This window comes from Mytilus galloprovincialis, chromosome 10 (assembly GCF_965363235.1).
Source record: "Mytilus galloprovincialis chromosome 10, xbMytGall1.hap1.1, whole genome shotgun sequence".
Classification (NCBI taxonomy): domain Eukaryota; kingdom Metazoa; phylum Mollusca; class Bivalvia; order Mytilida; family Mytilidae; genus Mytilus; species Mytilus galloprovincialis.
Window position 1 is genome coordinate 14,229,588 of NC_134847.1, and position 23,277 is coordinate 14,252,864.

The following is a 23,277-nucleotide window of genomic DNA, read 5'->3' on the forward strand; positions in this document are numbered from 1 at the left end:
CCCAAACATCAATATTTTAAGCTTTTTCTTAACCCAAAATTTTCTAGCTTTATGCATCAATTTCAAAATCTAGGTTTTTTTTTAGTTTCACTTCAATACATCCTTAAAGACAAAGAGACTTTGACAATTTATTCAAGAAGCAAATAATAGCTAGTTTTAATTATAATTTGGGAATATTAATTATTTCACCACCAGTGGAAATATTCTGGCTTAAAAAAAGTTTAGTAGTCAGGGTATGTGACTACAATAGACTTGGTTGAGGAATGAATGAGAACATAACGGTGCAAAACTACACTACTGAACATATGATATCACACTTGAAACAGCAATTCATTATCAAAAGCATCATTTAACCAGGGTATCAAGACTATCGTCATGCAGTGCAATTCAAGAAATAACAACAATGAGCGTGAATACTCTATTGCTGTTATTTAATATGATGATCTTTGTCTATAGTTTCATATATTGGATTGTCTAAAATGGAGGTATGAATAATACAGACAAAGTCACTTAAAGACTACCATTTTTAGAAGGAAACACTTAGATGACATAAGTTTAAAAAGATGTTGTTAACAGTCAGAGAAAAACTTTACCTAATTGTCCAATGCCAAAATATAGGTATTTACAGATGGAGTACTGTGAAGGTACATATAAATGTAATATTTAGTATGGTTTAAATTTACCAATAACAAATTCAGTATCTATACCAATTAAAACAATTGTCAAAGATTTAATTACTGTTTTGAACGTGTGACATTTTAGAAAAGTGTATTTAAAGGAACTAAATGTATGCGTGTATCCAGAAAGAAGGTGTTTCAATGAAAGATCTATGACTCCATTATTTATAAGCGTCTCAAAACATCTGTTTTCTGGATTGACATTTCTTCAAAACAACAGACGGGATCATCTAACACAATTTGAAAATTTCATGAGGACATATATGGTGAGAAAAAAACCCACTGGCAAGTAATTTATATAAGAAACTGTGACGACCATATATGGTGAGAAAAAAACCATTTGTGTTAATGTCTAACTGACATTCTCTAGTAGGACCCATTCAGACAATTACTTGTATATCCATCACCGTAGACCATGACAAAAAAATGGTACACTCTTGCAATGGCTCTACTTGTTCTGCCTTTCAAATTTAGACAGCAGAAAAGAGGGCATTCAAACATGAAAAAATGAGAAGAATTTAAATTTTTACTGGGCTGTTAATTCTACTTCATTCTATATTAATGGTATATTGTTTTATTTAGAATTGGTAATTACATATCCTTAGTTGATTGTAGCCATTTAAAATTAGTTTAAAGTCTTTCTGCATTTACAATCAAATTGCTTTATTATTATTATTTTGTTCTTGGTGTTATTGGTTTTGGTAGGTGGCTTACTTATTTAGTTATGGCGCCTTAAATTCATATAACATAAATATTATGTATATGCATTCAGTCCTTAATTTATTTTTTGTATTTCATTTTGGCAAGTAATTTATATATAGACGATGAGTGATGAGAAAAAAACGTATAATTGTGATATTTGTAACACAGCTTTTTTGCAGTCATCATCTCTGAACACACACAATCAAATTCCTCCCTGAACCTGCCTGGAATTCATGTTAGAAAGATTCTTTGTGTAAAGGGGGACTTTAAACGGATTCCCTCTACAAAATCAGTCTGATGAGGCTGTCATGTCATTGACATCAATGTAAGAAAGTACTCTCCATTCTACCAGAAGTCTTCTTATTTATCTTTTTTTCTTGCATAAATTTACCATTTGACTTTTCGTTTCAACCATCATTTGTATTGATGAACAGACAACTGTGTCAATCAACAAATAACTACTTGTTTTCAAAGTGCCATGATATATTGATATCACAGATTGTGTTAATTGTAAACGCTGATAAGAGTGTAATTCAACAAAAAAATATGATTTTTTTTTCATTTTCTCTTTTAAAAATTGCAATACTTTGTCAAATAAAAAGTGCAATAAAAAAAATCTGCTAAAAATATTATTTTCAGTCATTGCCTGGTTCAATCATTTCATGTGTAAAATTATACAGTAGTATCCCTTTCAATGCTTTTGTGAGACAGGATTTCAAGACTTTTACCCAAGAGAATTTAGAACAAATGCAAATTATAATTTCAATTAAATATTGAAGCCATGGTCTTCATGGTAAATGACAAAACATATTTTGATAATTACAATTTCCGATGAGGAGGATAAAAGTGAAAATGGAGAGAAAGGTCTAGAATGAGGAGTCAGATTTTATGATCCTTTAGCTGCTGCTACCATAGTGTGGATAAAAAATCTAATATATGGTCTACTATACATTATTTGAGTTAAGTTAAATGGTTTTTAAAATATTTATACTGCTTCTATTACTTTTTTTTTTTATTTCATTCTGATGGTGGTCTGAGTTCACCTCTTAAATGGGAAAAAAGCTGCTTGATGGAGTGTTGTTTACGATTGATGTAGACAACAAAATATATTGTATAGAAGATTATCATAGGTAAATTTTTTATACATTGAAATATAATTTAAGTTGAAGGTCCCACAGAGGGCATTTTTAGTCAACAATTATGATAAAAACATACGCAATATAAGCAACAACTATGGTGGAAGAAATTAAGCAATTAAATGTGAAACAAGGAGAAGAAATTAAAAATACTAATGAACTATTAATCAATATTGTTTTATTTAGAATTGGTAATTACATATCTTTAGTTGATTGTAGCCAATTAAAATTGTTTTAAAGTCTAACTGCATTCACACCCAATTTGCTTTATTATAATTATTTTGTTCTTGTTGTTATCGGTTTTGGTAGGTGGTTTACTTATTTAGTTATTGCGCCTGAAATTCATACAACATAAATATTATGTATATGCATTCAGTCCTTAATTTATTTTAGTATTTCATTTTGGCAAGTAATTTATATATGAAACATAAATATAGCAAATTCATGTTTAGGTTCTAAACACACATAGCCCATGATACATGCAAGCTTGAGGCAAATGCGCACATAGCATTAGGTTTATAAAACAGCATTGAAAAGATACAAAGAATTGGTAACACCTAACAGGCATGGCTTAAACATTTGAAACACACTACACCAACATAGGAAGGTGCATAAATACACAATTGTTGAAGGAATTTAAGTCAAGGAAGAAAAATTATATCTAGGCTATTCTGATTTATTAGATTATTATAAACCATCTATTAATTGATTAAAGGGACTATTCTAACAATTGACTTTTTTAATTGAAACTTCAAAAATTGTTAGATTAATCAGAATGAAAACAAAACATAATTTTTAATTGATCCACCTGAATTTCTAGATTGGGTAAACGAAAACAAAACATTACAAGATGAAGATAATATGAATTGGAAGGAAAATGGTAGGAAACAACTTAACATGCTGAAGGACTATAAACTTTCAAATGGTGCTGATGTGGTGCTTACATAATACCAGAAGTGCCTAATTTAGCCTAGATCTCCTAATAGTAAGACATGCTTGTATTTATAAAAGAACTAACAGGAAAACAGAATGATAACATTTATAGCCAGAAAAGCTAAAAAAAACCTGAAGTGATGCTCACATTTCTTGAAAGTTGTAGAATAGGGGATGAAACACCTACTTGCAAGATGCATACTGGCCAAATCAAGTTTAATTGGCTGGTAAGATAGCTTACACACCATGACAACAGATGGTTGGGAGGTGGCATAGGTTACAGCCAACTATAACTGTTGTACTTGCAAATGGTACTGACAACAAACCATGATGACAACATTGGCCTAATGAGAGATTGCAGCTGGCAGATGACTATTCATGGGAGAAAGGATTCCATGACTTTTACCTAGAAAAATTCAGAACAGGTGAAGCAGAAGAGAAAAAAAATGTTCCTTTAGCTGCTGCCAACAAAGTGTTATTCAAACACATGTAGATAAAAAAAATCTAATATATAGTATACTTTACAAAAGTTGAAGTTAAATGGTTTTAGAAAAATTATGATTGCTTTATTACTTCTTTTTATTGCATTCCATGTAAACCAGGATGTACAAGCAATACAAATGTATATTAAGTATGTTGTCAGTAATTTATGTTGATAATGTGTAGAATTATTGAGTGGTGTCCCTTTAAATGTTTCTGGGAGACAGGATTCCATGACTTTTACTTAGGAAAATAGGTGAAGCAGAAGAGCAAAACAATGTTCCTTTAGCTGCTGCCAACAAAGTGTTATTCAAACACATGTGGATACAAAAAATCTTCCTCAAATTATAAAACAATATGTTGCATAAAGAGTTTTGGATTGAGTGAACCTTATATTCATTATTACTGATGATATCTATAAACAATAACAGCAACAGCTTTAAAAGTCATTTAAGATGCACTGAGGAGCAGTACAACAATCATTAATTATTTTTTTTGTAGTTACTAATAACACCAAATATCTATCTTTGTTTTTCAAAGACATAATCAAAGTACTATTTCAAGTAAATAGGATATTTCAGTCTGCACCAAAAAAAAATCAACTTTTAGTCAAAGACAAATATTTAGACATTTGGCGTAGATGTTTAAATAAAGTTTTGCAAAAATCTAACGATTTAAATAAAGTTTAATTAGTTCATTTGTTGGCAGCATGTGACAACAATAGACTTGGTTGAAGAATGAATGAGAACATAAGGTGCAAAACTACACTAACATATTATATCACACTTGAAACTGCAATTCATTATTAAAAGCATCATTTAACCTGGGTATCAAGATCTTTGTAACGCAGTGCAATGCAAGAAATAACACCAATACAAGAGAATACTGTATTGCTGTTATTTTATATGATGATCTTTATCTATAGTTTCATATATGGGATTGTCTAAAATAAAAGTATGAATAATACAGACAAAGTCACTTAAAGACCAGCATTTTTAGAAGGAAGCACTTCGATAACATAAGTTTAAAAAGATGTTGTTAACAGTCAGATAAAAACTTGACCTTGTCCATTGCCAAAACATAAGTATTTGCAGATGTATACAGTCTGCCAAAATTAAGTTCTGAAAAAAAAATCTAATGGTTTGAATTAAGTTTAATTAGTTTAATTGTTGGGGCATGTGACTACAATAGTCTTGGTTGAAGAATAAATGAGAACATAAGGTGCAAAACTACAGTACAACATTTTATATCTCTTTGAAACAGCAATTCATTATTAAAAGCATCATTTAATCAGGGTATCAAGATCATCGTAATGCAGTGCAACGCAAGAAATAACACCAATACAAGAGAATACTCATTTGCTGTTATTTAATATGATGATCTTTGTCTATAGTTTCATATATGGGATTGTCTAAAATAAAAGTATGAATAATACAGACAAAGTCACTTAAAGACAATAAAATTGAGAATGGAAATGGGGAATGTGTCAAAGAGACAACAACCCGCCCAAATAAAAAACAACAGCAGAGGGTCACCAACAGGTCTTCAATGTAGCGAGAAATTCCCGCACCCGGAGGCTTCCTTCAGCTGGCCCCTAAACAAATATATACTAGTCCAGTGATAATGAACGCCATACTAATTTCCAAATTGTACACAAGAAACTAAAATTAAAATAATACAAGACTAACAAAGGCCAGAGGCTCCTGACTTGGGACAGGCGCAAAAATGCGGAGGGGTTAAACATGTTTGTGAGATCTCAACCCTCCCCCTATACCTCTAACCAATGTAGTAAAGTAAACGCATAACAATACGCACATTAAAATTCAGTTCAAGAGAAATCCGAGTCTGATGTCAGAAGATGTAACCAAAGAAAATAAACAAAATGACAATAATACATAAGTAACAACAGACTACTAGCAGTTAACTGACATGCCAGCTCCAGACTTCAACTAAACTGACTGAAAGATTATGATTTCATCATATGAACATCAGGCACAATCCTTCCCGTTAGGGGTTTAGTATCATACCATCATAACATATATGAGAAGAACATAAGCATTTCTCTATCATACATCAAAGTGACAGAAACCTGAGCAGTGTTTGGCATAAGTCCTGAACCAGAAAAATGGGAAATAAAACAGACAGAAATATGAATTGCTGCAAAAAACTGTACACAATTTCATACTGTACTTGATGTATGATTGGATAAGCAAAACAATTAGTCAATTAACCTATCGAACAATAAAAGCTTGAAAGAGAGCAACAGTACGTGGACTTAATATACCTTTTATTAAAAGGGAGAGAAGCAATGAAAGTTAAAATTCCAAGTAGACCATTAAAAAAGCTCAATTGTTAAAAAACAGATCATTCATATTGCTAAAAGAACATATATGCTTATATATCTTCTTAAAGGACAATTGGCGAATGGTTATTTTCTGACAAGAGCTATTTTTAAACAATATTCTACTTTCTACATTGTAGGAAAAAAAGCTTAGATCATCTTGAGATTATCAAACCTAAATCAAACAGAAATATATTTTACATTCCAACAGTTTCATTGATGATAAAAAAAATAAATAAAAAATACATGTATACATAACAAGAAATTACTTGTTTCCAATTTATAAAAAAATCAATGGTATGTGACCAAAATAGACTTGGTTGAGGAATGAATGAGAACATAACAGTGCAAAACTACACTACTGATTCATTATTAAAAGCATCATTTATACAGAGTATTAAGACGATTGTAATGCAGTGCAATTCAAGAAATAACACCAATGAGAGTGAATACTCTATTGCTGTTATTTAATATGATGATCTTTGTCTATAGTTTCATAATTGGGATTATCTAAAATGGAGGTATGAATAATACAGACAAAGTCACTTAAAGACTACCATTTTTAGAAGGAAACACTTAGATGACATAAGTTTAAAAAGATGTTGTTAAACGGGTGACATTTTAGAAAAGTGTATTTAAAGGAACTAAATGTATGCGTGTATCCAGAAAGAAGGTGTTTCAATGAAAGATCTATGACTCCATTATTTATAAGCGTCTCAAAACATTTGTTTTCTGGATTGACATTTCTTCAAAACAACAGATGGGATCATCTAACACAATTGATGGGCTACCATCCAACATAATTTGAAAATTTCATGAGGACATTTATGGTGAGAAAAAAACCCACTGGCAAGTAATTTATATAAGAAACTGACGACCATATATGGTGAGAAAAAAAAAACCACTTGTGTTAATGTCTAACTGATATTCTCTAGTAGGACCCATTCATACAATTACTTGTATATCCATCACCGTAGACCATGACAAAAAACTTGCAATGGCTCTACTTGTTCTGCCTTTCAAATTTAGACAGCAGAAAAGAGGGCATTCAATACATCCTTAAGACAAAGAGAATTGGACAATCTATTCAAGAAACAAATTATAGCTAGTTTTAATACATTAATTGTTTTAATTATAATTTGGGATTATTAATTATTTCACCACCAGTGGAAATATGCTGGCTTAAAAAAAAGTTTAGTAGTCGGGGTATGTGACTACATTAGACTTGGTTGAGGAATGAATGAGAACATAACAGTGCAAAACTACACTACTGATTCATTATTAAAAGCATCATTTATACAGGGTATTAAGACGATTGTAATGCAGTGCAATTCAAGAAATAACACCAATGAGAGTGAATACTCTATTGCTGTTATTTAATATAATGATCTTTGTCTATAGTTTCATAATTGGGATTGTCTAAAATGGAGGTATGAATAATACAGACAAAGTCACTTAAAGTGTTTGAAAGGTAATAGATTAACTGATGTATGACATATGTAGAAAAAAGTCTATCTGATTAGGCTCAATGAACTAACAAAACAATTAAGGATGTGCTTAGATAAGGTTTTGGAAATTGATTCTGATGTTCAAATTCTTTGTTTTTTTCCCTACAATACAGGGTAAAACATTCTGCTCCATAACACTCATATATGACTGCAATATCTGATAAAGGGTCATTTACCAAAATTCAAGGCAGACTAGATTTCTTTTCTTTCGATTTAAGACCAAAATACTACCAATGCAAAATTTATGGTCTGATCGAGTGAACCTTTTCCTGCTAATTTTTTAAAAATTGAATATCTGGAAAAGGTTCTCCCCAACCATCAACATTTTAAGCTTTTTCTTAACCCAAAATTTTCTAGCTTTATGCATCAATTTCAAAATCTAGGTTTTTTTTAGGTTTCACTTCAATACATCCTTAAGACGAAGAGACTTTGACAATCTATTCAAGAAGCAAATAATAGCTAGTTTTAAGACATTAGTTGTTTTAATTATAATTTGGGATTATTAATTATTTCACCACCAGTGGAAATATGCTGGCTTAAAAAAAGTTTAGTAGTCAGGGTATGTGACTACAATAGACTTGGTTGAGGAATGAATGAGAACATAAAGAAATAACAACAATGAGCGTGAATACTCTACTGCTGTTATTTAATATGATGATCTTCGTCTATAGTTTCATATATTGGATTGTCTAAAATGGAGGTATGAATAATACAGACAAAGTCACTTAAAGACTACCATTTTTAGAAGGAAACACTTAGATGACATAAGTTTAAAAAGATGTTGTTAAACGGGTGACAATTTAGAAAAGTGTATTTAAAGGAACTAAATGTATGCGTGTATCCAGAAAGAAGGTGTTTCAATGAAAGATCTATGACTCCATTATTTATAAGCGTCTCAAAACATTTGTTTTCTGTATTGACATTTCTTCAAAACAACAGATGGGATCATCTAACACAATTGATGGGCTACCATCCAACATAATTTGAAAATTTCATGAGGACATATATGGTGAGAAAAAAACCCACTGGCAAGTAATTTATATAAGAAACTGTGACGACCATATATGGTGAGAAAAAAAAACCACTTGTGTTAATGTCTAACTGACATTCTCTAGTAGGACCCATTCAGACAATTACTTGTATATCCATCACCGTAGACCATGACAAAAAACTTGCAATGGCTCTACTTGTTCTGCCTTTCAAATTTAGACAGCAGAAAAGAGGGCATTCAATACATCCTTAAGACAAAGAGAATTGGACAATCTATTCAAGAAACAAATTATAGCTAGTTTTAATACATTAATTGTTTTAATTATAATTTGGGATTATTAATTATTTCACCACCAGTGGAAATATGCTGGCTTAAAAAAAAGTTTAGTAGTCGGGGTATGTGACTACATTAGACTTGGTTGAGGAATGAATGAGAACATAACAGTGCAAAACTACACTACTGATTCATTATTAAAAGCATCATTTATACAGGGTATTAAGACGATTGTAATGCAGTGCAATTCAAGAAATAACACCAATGAGAGTGAATACTCTATTGCTGTTATTTAATATAATGATCTTTGTCTATAGTTTCATAATTGGGATTGTCTAAAATGGAGGTATGAATAATACAGACAAAGTCACTTAAAGTGTTTGAAAGGTAATTGATTAACTGATGTATGACATATGTAGAAAAAAGTCTATCTGATTAGGCTCAATGAACTAACAAAACAATTAAGGATGTGCTTAGATAAGGTTTTGGAAATTGATTCTGATGTTCAAATTCTTTGTTTTTTCCCCTACAATACAGGGTAAAACATTCTGCTCCATAACACTCATATATGACTGCAATATCTGATAAAGGGTCATTTACCAAAATTCAAGGCAGACTAGATTTCTTTTCCTTCGATTTAAGTCCAAAATACTACCAATGCAAAATTTATGGTCTGATCGAGTGAACCTTTTCCCGCTAATTTTTTAAAAATTAAATATCTGGAAAAGGATCTTCCAAACCATCAACATTTTAAGCTTTTTCTTAACCCAAAATTTTCTAGCTTTATGCATCAATTTCAAAATCTAGGTTTTTTTTTAGTTTCACTTCAATACATCCTTAAGACGAAGAGACTTTGACAATCTATTCAAGAAGCAAATAATAGCTAGTTTTAAGACATCAGTTGTTTTAATTATAATTTGGGAATATTAATTATTTCACCACCAGTGGAAATATGCTGGCTTAAAAAAAGTTTAGTAGTCAGGGTATGTGACTACAATAGACTTGGTTGAGGAATGAATGAGAACATAAAGAAATAACAACAATGAGCGTGAATACTCTACTGCTGTTATTTAATATGATGATCTTCGTCTATAGTTTCATATATTGGATTGTCTAAAATGGAGGTATGAATAATACAGACAAAGTCACTTAAAGACTACCAAATTTTAGGAGGAAACACTTAGATGACATAAGTTTAAAAAGATGTTGCCAACAGTCAGAGAAAAACTTTACCTAATTGTCCAATGCCAAACTATAGGTATTTACAGATGGAGTACTGTGAAGGTACATAAATGTAATATTTAGTATGGTTTTAATTTACCAATAACAAATTCAGTATCTATACCAATTAAAACAATTGTCAAAGATTTAATTACTGTTTTGAACGGGTGACATTTTAGAAAAGTGTATTTGAAGGAACTAAATGTATGCGTGTATCCAGAAAGAAGGTGTTTCAATGAAAGATCTATGACTCCATTATTTATAAGCGTCTCAAAACATCTGTTTTCTGGATTGACATTTCTTCAAAACAACAGACGGGATCATCTAACACAATTTGAAAATTTCATGAGGACATATATGGTGAGAAAAAAACCCACTGGCAAGTAATTTATATAAGAAACTGTGACGACCATATATGGTGAGAAAAAAAACCATTTGTGTTAATGTCTAACTGACATTATCTAGTAGGACCCATTCAGACAATTACTTGTATATCCATCACCGTAGACCATGACAAAAAATGACTCTACTTGTTCTGCCTTTCAAATTTAGACAGCAGAAAAGAGGGCATTCAAACATGAAAAAATGAGAAGAATTTAAATTTTTACTGGGCTGTTAATTCTATTTCATTCTATATTAATGGTATATTGTTTTATTTAGAATTGGTAATTACATATCCTAAGTTGATTGTAGCCATCTAAAATTGTTTTAAAGTCTTTCTGCATTTACAATCAAATTGCTTTATTATAACTATTTTGTTCTTGTTGTTATTGGTTTTGGTAGGTGGCTTACTTATTTAGTTATGGCGCCTTAAATTCATATAACATAAATATTATGTATATGCATTCAGTCCTTAATTTATTTTTTGTATTTCATTTTGGCAAGTAATTTATATATAGATGATGAGTGATGAGAAAAAAACGTATAATTGTGATATTTGTAACACAGCTTTTTTGCAGTCATCATCTCTGAACACACACAAGCAAATTCATCCCTGAACCTGCCTGGAATTCATGTTAGAAAGATTTTTTGTGTAAAGGGGGACTTTGAACGGATTCCCTCTACGAAATCAGTCTGATGAGGCTGTCATGTCATTGACATCAATGTAAGAAAGTACTAGTACTCTCCATTCTACCAGAAGTCTTCTTATTTATCTTTTTTTCTTGCATAAATTTACCATTTGACTTTTCGTTTCAACCATCATTTGTATTGATGAACAGACAACTGCGTCAATCAACAAATAACTACTTGTTTTCAAAGTGCCATGATATATTGATATCACAGATTGTGTTAATTGTAAACGCTGATAAGAGTGTAATTCAACAAAAAAATATGATTTTTTTTTCATTTTCTCTTTAAAAAATTGCAATACTTTGCCAAATAAAACGTGCAATAAAAAAAATCTGCTAAAAATATTATTTTCAATCATTGCCTGGTTCAATCATTTCATGTGTGAAATTATACAGTAGTATCCCTTTCAATGCTTTTGTGAGACAGGATTCCAAGACTTTTACCCAAGAGAATTCAGAACAAATGCAAATTATAATTTCAATTAAATATTGAAGCCATGGTCTTCATGGTAAATGACAAAACATATTTTGATAATTACAATTTCCGATGAGGAGGATAAAAGTGAAAATGGAGAGAAAGGTCTAGAATGAGGAGTCAGATTTTATGATCCTTTAGCTGCTGCTACCATAGTGTGGATAAAAAATCTAATATATGGTATACTATACATTATTTGAGTTAAGTTAAATGGTTTTTAAAATATTTTGATTGCTTCTATTACTTTTTTTTTATTTCATTCTGATGGTGGTCAGTTCACCTCTTAAATGGGAAAAAAGCTGCTTGATGGAGTGTTGTTTACGATTGATGTAGACAACAAAATATATTGCATAGTAGATTATCATAGGTAAATTTCTTATACATTGGGATATAATTTAAGTTCAAGGTCCCACAGAGGGCATTTTTAGTCAACAATTATGATGAAAACATATGCAATATAAGCAACAACTATATGGTGGAAGAAATTAAGCAATCAAATGTGAAACAAGGAGAAGAAATTAAAAATACTAATGAACTATTAATCAATATTGTTTTATTTAGAATTGGTAATTACATATCCTTAGTTGATTGTAGCCATTTAAAATTGTTTTAAAGTCTTTCTGCATTTACAATCAAATTGCTTTATTATTATTATTTTGTTCTTGTTGTTATTGGTTTTGGTAGGTGGCTTACTTATTTAGTTATGGGGCCTTAAATTCATTTAACATAAATATTATGTATATGCATTCAGTCCTTAATTTATTTTTTGTATTTCATTTTGGCAAGTAATTTATATATAGACGATGAGTGATGAGAAAAAAACGTATTATTGTGATATTTGTAACACAGCTTTTTTGCAGTCATCATCTCTGAACACGCACAAGCAAATTTCTCCCTGAACCTGCCTGGAATTCATGTTAGAAAGATTCTTTGTGTAAAGGGGGACTTTAAACGGATTCCCTCTATGAAACCAGTCTGATGAGGCTGTCATGTCATTGACATCAATGTAAGAAAGTACTCTCCATTCTATCAGAAGTCTTCTTATTTATCTTTTTTTCTTGCATAAATTTACCATTTGACTTTTCGTTTCAACCATCATTTGTATTGATGAACAGACAACTGTGTCAATCAACAAATAACTACTTGTTTTCAAAGTGCCATGATATATTGATATCACAGATTGTGTTAATTGTAAACGCTGATAAGAGTGTAATTCAACAAAAAAATATGATTTTTTTTTTTATTTTCTCTTTAAAAAATTGCAATACTTTGCCAAATAAAACGTGCAATAAAAAAAATCTGCTAAAAATATTATTTTCAATCATTGCCTGGTTCAATCATTTCATGTGTGAAATTATACAGTAGTATCCCTTTCAATGCTTTTGTGAGACAGGATTCCAAGACTTTTACCCAAGAGAATTCAGAACAAATGCAAATTATAATTTCAATTAAATATTGAAGCCATGGTCTTCATGGTAAATGACAAAACATATTTTGATAATTACAATTTCCGATGAGGAGGATAAAAGTGAAAATGGAGAGAAAGGTCTAGAATGAGGAGTCAGATTTTATGATCCTTTAGCTGCTGCTACCATAGTGTGGATAAAAAATCTAATATATGGTATACTATACATTATTTGAGTTAAGTGAAATGGTTTTTAAAATATTTTGATTGCTTCTATTACTTTTCATACTGATGGTGGTCAGTTCACCTCTTAAATGGGAAAAAAGCTGCTTGATGGAGTGTTGTTTACGATTGATGTAGACAACAAAATATATTGTATAGAAGATTATCATAGGTAAATTTCTTATACATTGAAATATAATTTAAGTTCAAGGTCCCACAGAGGGCATTTTTAGTCAACAATTATGATAAAAACAAACGCAATATAAGCAACAACTATGGTGGAAGAAATTAAGCAATCAAATGTGAAACAAGGAGAAGAAATTAAAAATACTAATGAACTATTAATCAATATTGTTTTATTTAGAATTGGTAATTACATATCCTTAGTTGATTGTAGCCAATTAAAATTGTTTTAAAGTCTAACTGCATTCACACCCAAATTGCTTTATTATAATTATTTTGTTCTTGTTGTTATCGGTTTTGGTAGGTGGCTTACTTATTTAGTTATTGCGCCTTAAATCCATATAACATAAATATTATGTATATGCATTCAGTCCTTAATTTATTTTAGTATTTCATTTTGGCAAGTAATTTATATATGAAACATAAATATAGCAAATTCATGTTTAGGTTCTAAACACACATAGCCCATGATACATGCAAGCTTGAGGCAAATGCGCACATAGCACAAGGTTTATAAAACAGCATTGAGAAGATACAAAGAATTGGTAACACCTAACAGGCATGGCTTAAACATTTGAAACACACCACACCAACATAGGAAGGTGCATAAATACATAATTGTTGAAGGAATTTAAGTCAAGGAAGAAAACTTATATCTAGGCTATTCTGATTTATTAGATTATTATAAACCATCTATTAATTGATTAAAGGGACTATTCCAACAATTGCCTATTTTAATTGCAACTTAAAAATTGTTAGATTAATCAGAATGAAAACAAAACATAATTTTTAATTGATCCACCTGAATTTCTAGATTGGGTAAACGAAAACAAGACATTACAAGATGAAGATAATATGAATTGGAATGAAAATGGTAGGAAACAGCTGAACATGCTGAAAGACTATAAACTTCCAAATGGTGCTGATGTGGTGCTTACATAATACCAGAAGTGCCTAATTTAGCCTAGATCTCCTAATAGTAAGACATGCTTGTATTTATAAAAGAACTAACAGGAAAACACAATGATAACATTTATAGCCAGAAAAGCTAAAAAAAACCTGAAGTGATGCTCACATTTCTTGAAAGTTGTAGAATAGGGGATGAAACACCTACTTGCAAGATGCATACTGGCAAAATCAAGTTTACTAGGCTGGTAAGAAAGCTTACACACTAGTCTGCATACATCCTTAAGACAAAGAGACTTTAACAATCTATTCAAGAAGCAAATTATAGCTAGTTTTAATACATTAATTGTTTAAATTATAATTTGGGATTATTAATTATTTCACCACCAGTGGAAATATGCTGGCTTAAAAAAAGTTTTAGAAGTCGGGGTATGTGACTACAATAGACTTGGTTGAGGAATGAATGAGAACATAACAGTGCAAAACTACACTACTGATTCATTATTAAAAGCATCATTTAACCAGGGTATTAAGATGGAGTGCAATTCAAGAAATAACACCAATGAGAGTGAATACTCTATTGCTGTTTTTTAATATGATGATCTTTGTCTATAGTTTCATATAACAGTGCAAAATTGCACTACTGATTCATTATTAAAAGCATCATTTAACCAGGGTATTAAGACGATTGTAATGCAGTGCAATTCAAGAAATAACACCAATGAGAGTGAATACTCTATTGCTGTTATTTAATATGATGATCTTTGTCTATAGTTTCAAATTGGGATTGTCTTAAATGGAGGTATGAATAATACAGACAAAGTCACTTAAAGTGTTTGAAAGGTAATTGATTAACTGATGTATGACATATGTAGAAAAAAGTCTATCTGATTAGGCCCAATGAACTAACAAAACAATTAAGGATGTGCTTAGATAAGGTTTTGGAAGTTAATTCTGATGTTCAAACTCCTTGTTTTTTCCCCCTACAATACAGGGTAAAATAAGGCAGACTAGATTTCTTTTCTTTCGATTCAAGACCAAAAAACTACCAATGCAAAATTTATGGTCTGATCGAGTGAACCTTTTCCTGCTAATTTAAAAAAAATTAAATATCTGGAAAAGGAGCTCCCCAACCATCAACATTTTAAGCTTTTTCTTAACCCAAAATTTTCTAGCTTTATACATCAGTTTCAAAATCTAGGTTTTTTTTAGTTTCACTTCAATACATCCTTAAGACAAAGAGACCATGACAATCTATTCAAGAAGCAAATTATAGCTATGCATTAATTGGTTTAATAATAATTTGGGATTATTAATTATTTCACCACCAGTGGAAATATGCTGGCTTAAAAAAAGTTTAGTAGTCGTAGTCGGAGTATGTGACTACAATAGACTTGGTTGAAGAATGAATGAGAAAATAAAAGTGCAAAACTACACTACTGATTCATTATTAAAAGCATCATTTAACCAGGGTATTAAGAGGATTGTAATGCAGTGCAATTCAAGAAATAACACCAATGAGAGTGAATACTCAGGCAGACTAGATTTCTTTTCTTTCGATTTAAGACCAAAATACTACCAATGCAAAATTTATGGTCTGATCGAGTGAACCTTTTCCCGCTAATTTTTTAAAAATTAAATATCTGGAAAAGGAGCTCCCCAACCATCAACATTTTAAGCTTTTTCTTAACCCAAAATTTTCTAGCTTTATGCATCATTTTCAAAATCTAGTTTTTTTTTTAGTTTCACTTCAATACATCCTTAAGACAAAGAGACTTTGACAATCTATTCAAGAAGCACAAATTATAGCTAGTTTTAATACATTAATTGTTTAAACTATAATTTGAGGATTATTAATTATTTCCCCACCAGTGGAAATATTCTGGCTTAAAAAAAAAGTTAGTAGTAGGGGTATGTGACTACAATAGACTTGGTTGAGGAATGAATGAGAACATAACAGTGCAAAACTACACTACTGATTCATTATTAAAAGCATCATTTATACAGGGTATTAAGACGATTGTAATGCAGTGCAATTCAAGAAATAACACCAATGAGAGTGAATACTCTATTGCTGTTATTTAATATGATGATCTTTGTCTATAGTTTCATAATTGGGATTGTCTAAAATGGAGGTATGGATAATACAGACAAAGTCACTTAAAGTGTTTGAAAGGTAATTGATTTACTGATGTATGACATATGTAGAAAAAAGTCTATCTGATTAGGCTAAATGAACTAACAAAACAATTAAGGATGTGCTTAGATAAGGTTTTTGGAAATTGATTCTGATGTTCAAACTCCTTGTTTTCCCCCCTACAATACAGGGTAAAATATACTGCTCCATAACACCCATATATGACTGCCATATCTGATAAAGGGTCATTTACCAAAATTTAAGGCAGACTAGATTTCTTTTCTTTTGATTCAAGACCAAAATACTAGCGTCAATCAACAAATGACTTCTTGATTTCACAGATTGTGTTAATTGTAAACGCTGATAAGAGTGTAATTCAACAAAAAAGATATGATATTTTTTTCATTTTCCTTATATGCCAAATAAAAAGTGCAATAAAAAATTCTGCTAAAAAATATTATTTTCAATCATTGCCTGGTTCAATCATTTCATGTGTGAAATTATAGAGTAGTATCCCTTTCAATGTTTTTGGGAGACAGGATTCCAAGAGAATTCAGAACAAGTGAATCAGATGAGCATTCAAGAAACTCTTGGAAGGATTTGATTTACAATAAACATGGTTCACACTTGAAACAGCAATTCATTATTAAAAGCATCATTTAACCAGGGTTTCAATGGTAATGCAATGCAATTCAAGAAATAACACTAATAAGAGTGAATACTCTATTGCTGTTATTTAATATGATGATCTTTGTCTACAGTTTTATATATGGGATTGTCTAAAAGAAAAGTATGAATAATATAGACAAAGTCACTTAAAGACTAGCATTTTTAGAAGGAAACACTTAGATGACATAAGTTTAAAAAGATGTTGTTAACAGTCAAAGAAAAACTTTACCTAATTGTCCAATGCCAAAATATAGGTATTTACAGATGGAGTACTGTGAAGGTACTTAAATGTAATATTTAGCATGGTTTTAATTTACCAATAACAAATTCAGTATGTATACCAATTAAAAAAATTGTCAAAGATTTAATTACTGTATTGAAAGAGTGACATTTTAGAAAATTGTATTTAAAGGAACAAAATGTATGCGTGTATCTAGAAAGAAGGTGTTTCAATGAAAGATCTATGACTCCATTATTTAAAAGCGTCTTAAAACATCTGTTTTCTGGATTGACATTTCTTCAAAACAACAGACGGGATCATCTAACACAATTTGAAAATTTCATGAGGACATATATGGTGAGAAAAAAAACCACTGGCAAGTAATTTATATAAGAAACTGTGACGACCATATATGGTGAGAAAAAAAAACCATTTGTGTTAATGTCTGACAAAACTGACATTCTCTAGTAGGACCCATTCAGACAATTACTTGTATATCCATCACTGCAGACCATGACAAAAAATGGTACACTCTTGCAATGGCTCTACTTGTTCTGCCTTTCAAATTTAGACAGCAGAAAAGAGGGCATTCAAACATGAAAAAATGAGAAGAATTCAAATTTTTACTGGGCTGTTAATTCTATTTCATTCTATATTAATGGTATATTGTTTTACTTAGAATTGGTAATTACATATCCCTAGTTGATTGTAGCCATTTAAAATTGTTTTAAAGTCTTTCTGCATTTACAATCAAATTGCTTTATTATAATTATTTTGTTCTTGTTGTTATTGGTTTTGGTATGTGGCTTACTTATTTAGTTATGGCGCCTTAAATTCATATAACATAAATATTATGTATATGCATTCAGTCCTTAATTTATTTTTTGTATTTCATTTTGGCAAGTAATTTATATATAGACGACGACGGACGACTGAAGCCAAATGATGAGAAAAAAACGTATAATTGTGATATTTGTAACACAATTTTTTTGCAGTCATCATCTCTGAACACACACAAGCAAATTCCTCCCTGAACCTGCCTGGAATTCATGTTAGAAAGATTTTTTGTGTAAAGGGGGACTTTAAACGGATTCCCTCTACGAAATCAGTCTGATGAGGCTGTCATGTCATTGACATCAATGTATGAAAGTACTCTCCCTTCTACCAGAAGTCTTCTTATTTATCTTTTTTTCTTGCATAAATTTACCATTTGACTTTTCGTTTCAACCATCATTTGTATTGATGAACAAACAACTGTGTCAATCAACAAATGACTACTTGTTTTCAAAGTGCAATGATATATTGATATCACAGATTGTGTTAATTGTAAACGATGATAAGAGTGTAATTCAACAAAAAAAAATATGATTTTTTTTTCATTTTCCCTTTAAAAAATTGCAATACATTGCCAAATAAAAAGTGCAATAAAAAAATCTGCTGGTATAAAATGTTTACTATAAATTTGACAATTAAGTAAAATTAACTATGTGAAACTTCTTACTTTTATTTAGCTTATCTTTTTATTATAATATAATAATAAAATTACCTACATGATAGCGTCTTTTTAATGAACGGTCATACCATATGCAGAGTTTAGAAGTATTTAAAAAAGTAAACTGTAACAGAGTGTTAATTACCCTGACCATATGGTTGCACCTTTTAGAAAAGGATTTTCAATTAATTTCATATCTCTGGTGGTAATAATGTGTTCTTATAGATGAAATACCCCTATTTGCGCTATTATTTTTACTGAATATTGCGCATTGCTTTTGTGAGACAGGATTCCAAGACTTTTACCCAAGAGAATTCAGAACAAATGCAAATTATAATTTCAATTAAACATTGAAGCCATGGTCTTCATGGTAAATGACAAAACATATTTTGATAATTACATTTTCAGATGAGGAGGATAAAAGTGAAAATGGAGAGAAAGGTCTAGAATGAGGAGTCAGATTTTATGATCCTTTAGCTGCTGCTACCATAGTGTGGATATATGGTATACTATACATAATTTGAGTTAAGTTAAATGGTTTTTAAAATATTTTGATTGCTTCTATTACTTCTTTTTTTTATTTCATTCTGATGGTGGTCAGTTCACCTCTTAAATGGGGAAAAAGCTGCTTGATGGAGTGTTGTTTACAATTGATGTAGACAACAAAATATATTGTATAGAAGATTATCATAGGTAAATTTCTTATACATTGGGATATAATTTAAGTTCAAGGTCCCACAGAGGGCATTTTTAGTCAACAATTATGATAAAAACATACGCAATATAAGCAACAACTATGGTGGAAGAAATTAAGCAATCAAATGTGAAACAAGGAGAAGAAATTAAAAATACTAATGAACTATTAATCAATATTGTTTTATTTAGAATTGGTAATTACATATCCTTAGTTGATTGTAGTCAATTAAAATTGTTTTAAAATCTAACTGCATTTACAATCAAATTGCTTTATCATAATTATTTTGTTCTTGTTGTTATTGGTTTTGGTAGGTGGCTTACTTATTTAGTTATGGCGCCTTAAATTCATATATCATAAATATTATGTATATGCATTCAGTCCTTAATTTATTTTAGTATTTCATTTTGGCAAGTAATTTATATATGAAACATAAATATAGCAAATTCATGTTTAGGTTCTAAACACACATAGCCCATGATACATGCAAGCTTGAGGCAAATGCGCACATAGCATTAGGTTTATAAAACAGCATTGAAAAGATACAAAGAATTGGTAACACCTAACAGGCATGGCTTAAACATTTGAAACACACTACATCAAAATAGGAAGGTGCATAAATACATAATTGTTGAAGGAATTTAAGTCAAGGAAGAAAAATTATATCTAGGCTATTCTGATTTATTAGATTATTATAAACCATCTATTAATTGATTAAAGGGACTATTCTAACAATTGCCTTTTTTAATTGAAAGTTAAAAATTGTTAGATTAATCAGAATGAAAACAAAACATAATTTTTAATTGATCCACCTGAATTTCTAGATTGGGTAAACGAAAACAAAACATTACAAGATGAAGATAATATGAATTGGAAGGAAAATGGTAGGAAACAACTGAACATGCTGAAGGACTATAAACTTTCAAATGGTGCTGATGTGGTGCTTACATAATACCAGAAGTGCCTAATTTAGCCTAGATCTCCTAATAGTAAGACATGCTTGTATTTATAAAAGAACTAACAGGAAAACACAATGATAACATTTATAGCCAAAAAAGCTAAAAAAACCCTGAAGTGATGCTCACATTTCTTGAAAGTTGTAGAATAGGGGATGAAACACCTACTTGCAAGATGCATACTGGCCAAATCAAGTTAAATTGGCTGGTAAGATAGCTTACACACCATGACAACAGATGGTTGGGAGGTGGCATAGGTTACAGCCAACTATAACTGTTGTACTTGCAAATGGTACTGACGACAAACCATGATGACAACATTGGCCTAATGAGAGATTGCAGCTGGCAGATGACTATTCATGGGAGAAAGGATTCTATAAACAATAACAGCAACAGCTTTAAAAGTCATTTAAGATGCACTGAGGAGCAGTACAACAATCATTAATTATTTTTTTTGTAGTTCCTAATAACATCCAACATACTTGGAAAATTTCATTTGGACTGCAATTCTATTCTATAAAATATATGAACTTATTGATTGTATTTTTTTTTCTATTTTCTAATAATATGACTAAAAATCTGAAGATATGATATTTTCTTTGGGTATTACTTCTCATTTAGCTTTATATATATATACTGTTAAATACTGTAAATTCAATAATCATTGCTTGCATTTATTATTGCTATTTTGTCATTTTAGACTAAAACGTGAGTTTAAAGTTTGTGATATTGTACAGATGACAAATCACATATCATTACAGATGGCAGTAGATGATACAGTTTAAATTTTGTAATCCAAAAACAGTTAATAGGAATAAGGATTCATGGAACCCTATACAGTTCAACTTGACCAAAGATATGCTTTGATATCAAGACATACATATAGCAAATTCATGTTTAGGGCCCAAACACACATAGCCCATGGTACATGCAAGCTTGAGGCAAATGCTCAATGATCACAAAAACTCTGGATTCCGCTGGTGAGAAAAAGGCAGCCAAGCATAAGGCTAAGAAACCAGCAGCAAAGAAAGCAGCCATTACATATCCCTTTGCCAGCCTCGTTTGCAATCTTTAATTCTTGGGATAGCACATATGGATCATTCTTTCTTTTATTATTAAACCAAATTGTCTTCAACAGCATCTTTGAACTCTGATCTAAGAAGTCTGCATGCTTCCTGACCTAGTCGTCCATTGCACATTGTCAAGCGACATACCACAAGATTCCCCAAGTTAATGAAGTCTGACCATGTCCAGATTTTATATTGAGAGTGGTATCCCTTTAAATGCTTTTGGAAGACAGAATTCCAAGACTTTTACCTAGGAGCATTCAGAAGAGGTGAAGAAGAAGAGCATTCAAGAACTAATGGATGGTTTTGATTGCTTGAATAAATAATCAATTGAATGCAAATTATATATTTCAATTAAAAATTGAAGCCATGGTGTACATGGAAAATGACAATGTAGGTTTTGATAATCAAATTTTCAGACAAGGAGGATAAAAGTGAAAATGGAGGGAAAGGTCTAGCAGTTAGACAGCAAACGATTTAATGGTTTCTAAGGTTAAGACATTGGTCACGTGATAAAAGGTCAGAGTTTACGATATTTTGGTAAACGTTCATGCCTCATGGTTTTTGGATGTGTTTTGTCGTATTTGTACTCGTACATTTATAAAAATCAAAGTGTTCAATTCTAGATTGAATAAGCTTCCTTATTTCATGTAATTATTATTAAAAAGTGTTGTTAAAGTGTTATAAATTCATAGCACATATGGATCATTCTTTCTTTTTTTTATTAAACCAAATGGTCTTCAACAGCATCTTTGAACTCTGATCTAAGAAGTCTGCATGCTTCCTGACCTAGTCGTCCATTGCACATTGTAAAGCGACATACCACAAGATTCCTCAAGTTAATGAAGTCTGACCATGTCCAGATTTTATATTGAGAGTGATATCCCTTTAAATGCTTTTGGAAGACAGAATTAATGGATGGTTTTGATTGCTTGAATAAATAATCAATTGAATGCAAATTATATATTTCAATTAAAAATTGAAGCCATGGTGTACATGGAAAATGACAATGTAGGTTTTAATAATCAAATTTTCAGACAAGGAGGATAAAAGTGAAAATGGAGGGAAAGGTCTAGCAGTTAGACAGCAAACGATTTAATGGTTTCTAAGGTTAAGACATTGGTCACTTGATAAAAGGTCAGTTTACGATATTTTGGTAAACGTGCATGCCTCATGGTTTTTGGATGTATTTTGTCTTATTTGTACTTGTATATTTATAAAAATCAAGTGTTCAATTCTAGATTCAATAAGCTTCCTTACTTTACATAATTATCATTAAAAAGTGTTGTTCAAGTGTTATAACTTTTTTTTCTGAAAATTTGCAGAGGTTTTCGGGAAAATCCCTTATAATTCCTTAAATAGCTTTGGTAACGTATTGAGGGGTATACAATATGAAGTAAAACCATTTTTGACTCTTTCAGATCACAAAAACTCTGGATTCAGCTGGTGAGAAAAAGGCAGCCAAGCATAAGGCTAAGAAACCAGCAGCAAAGAAAGCAGCCATTACATATCCCTTTGC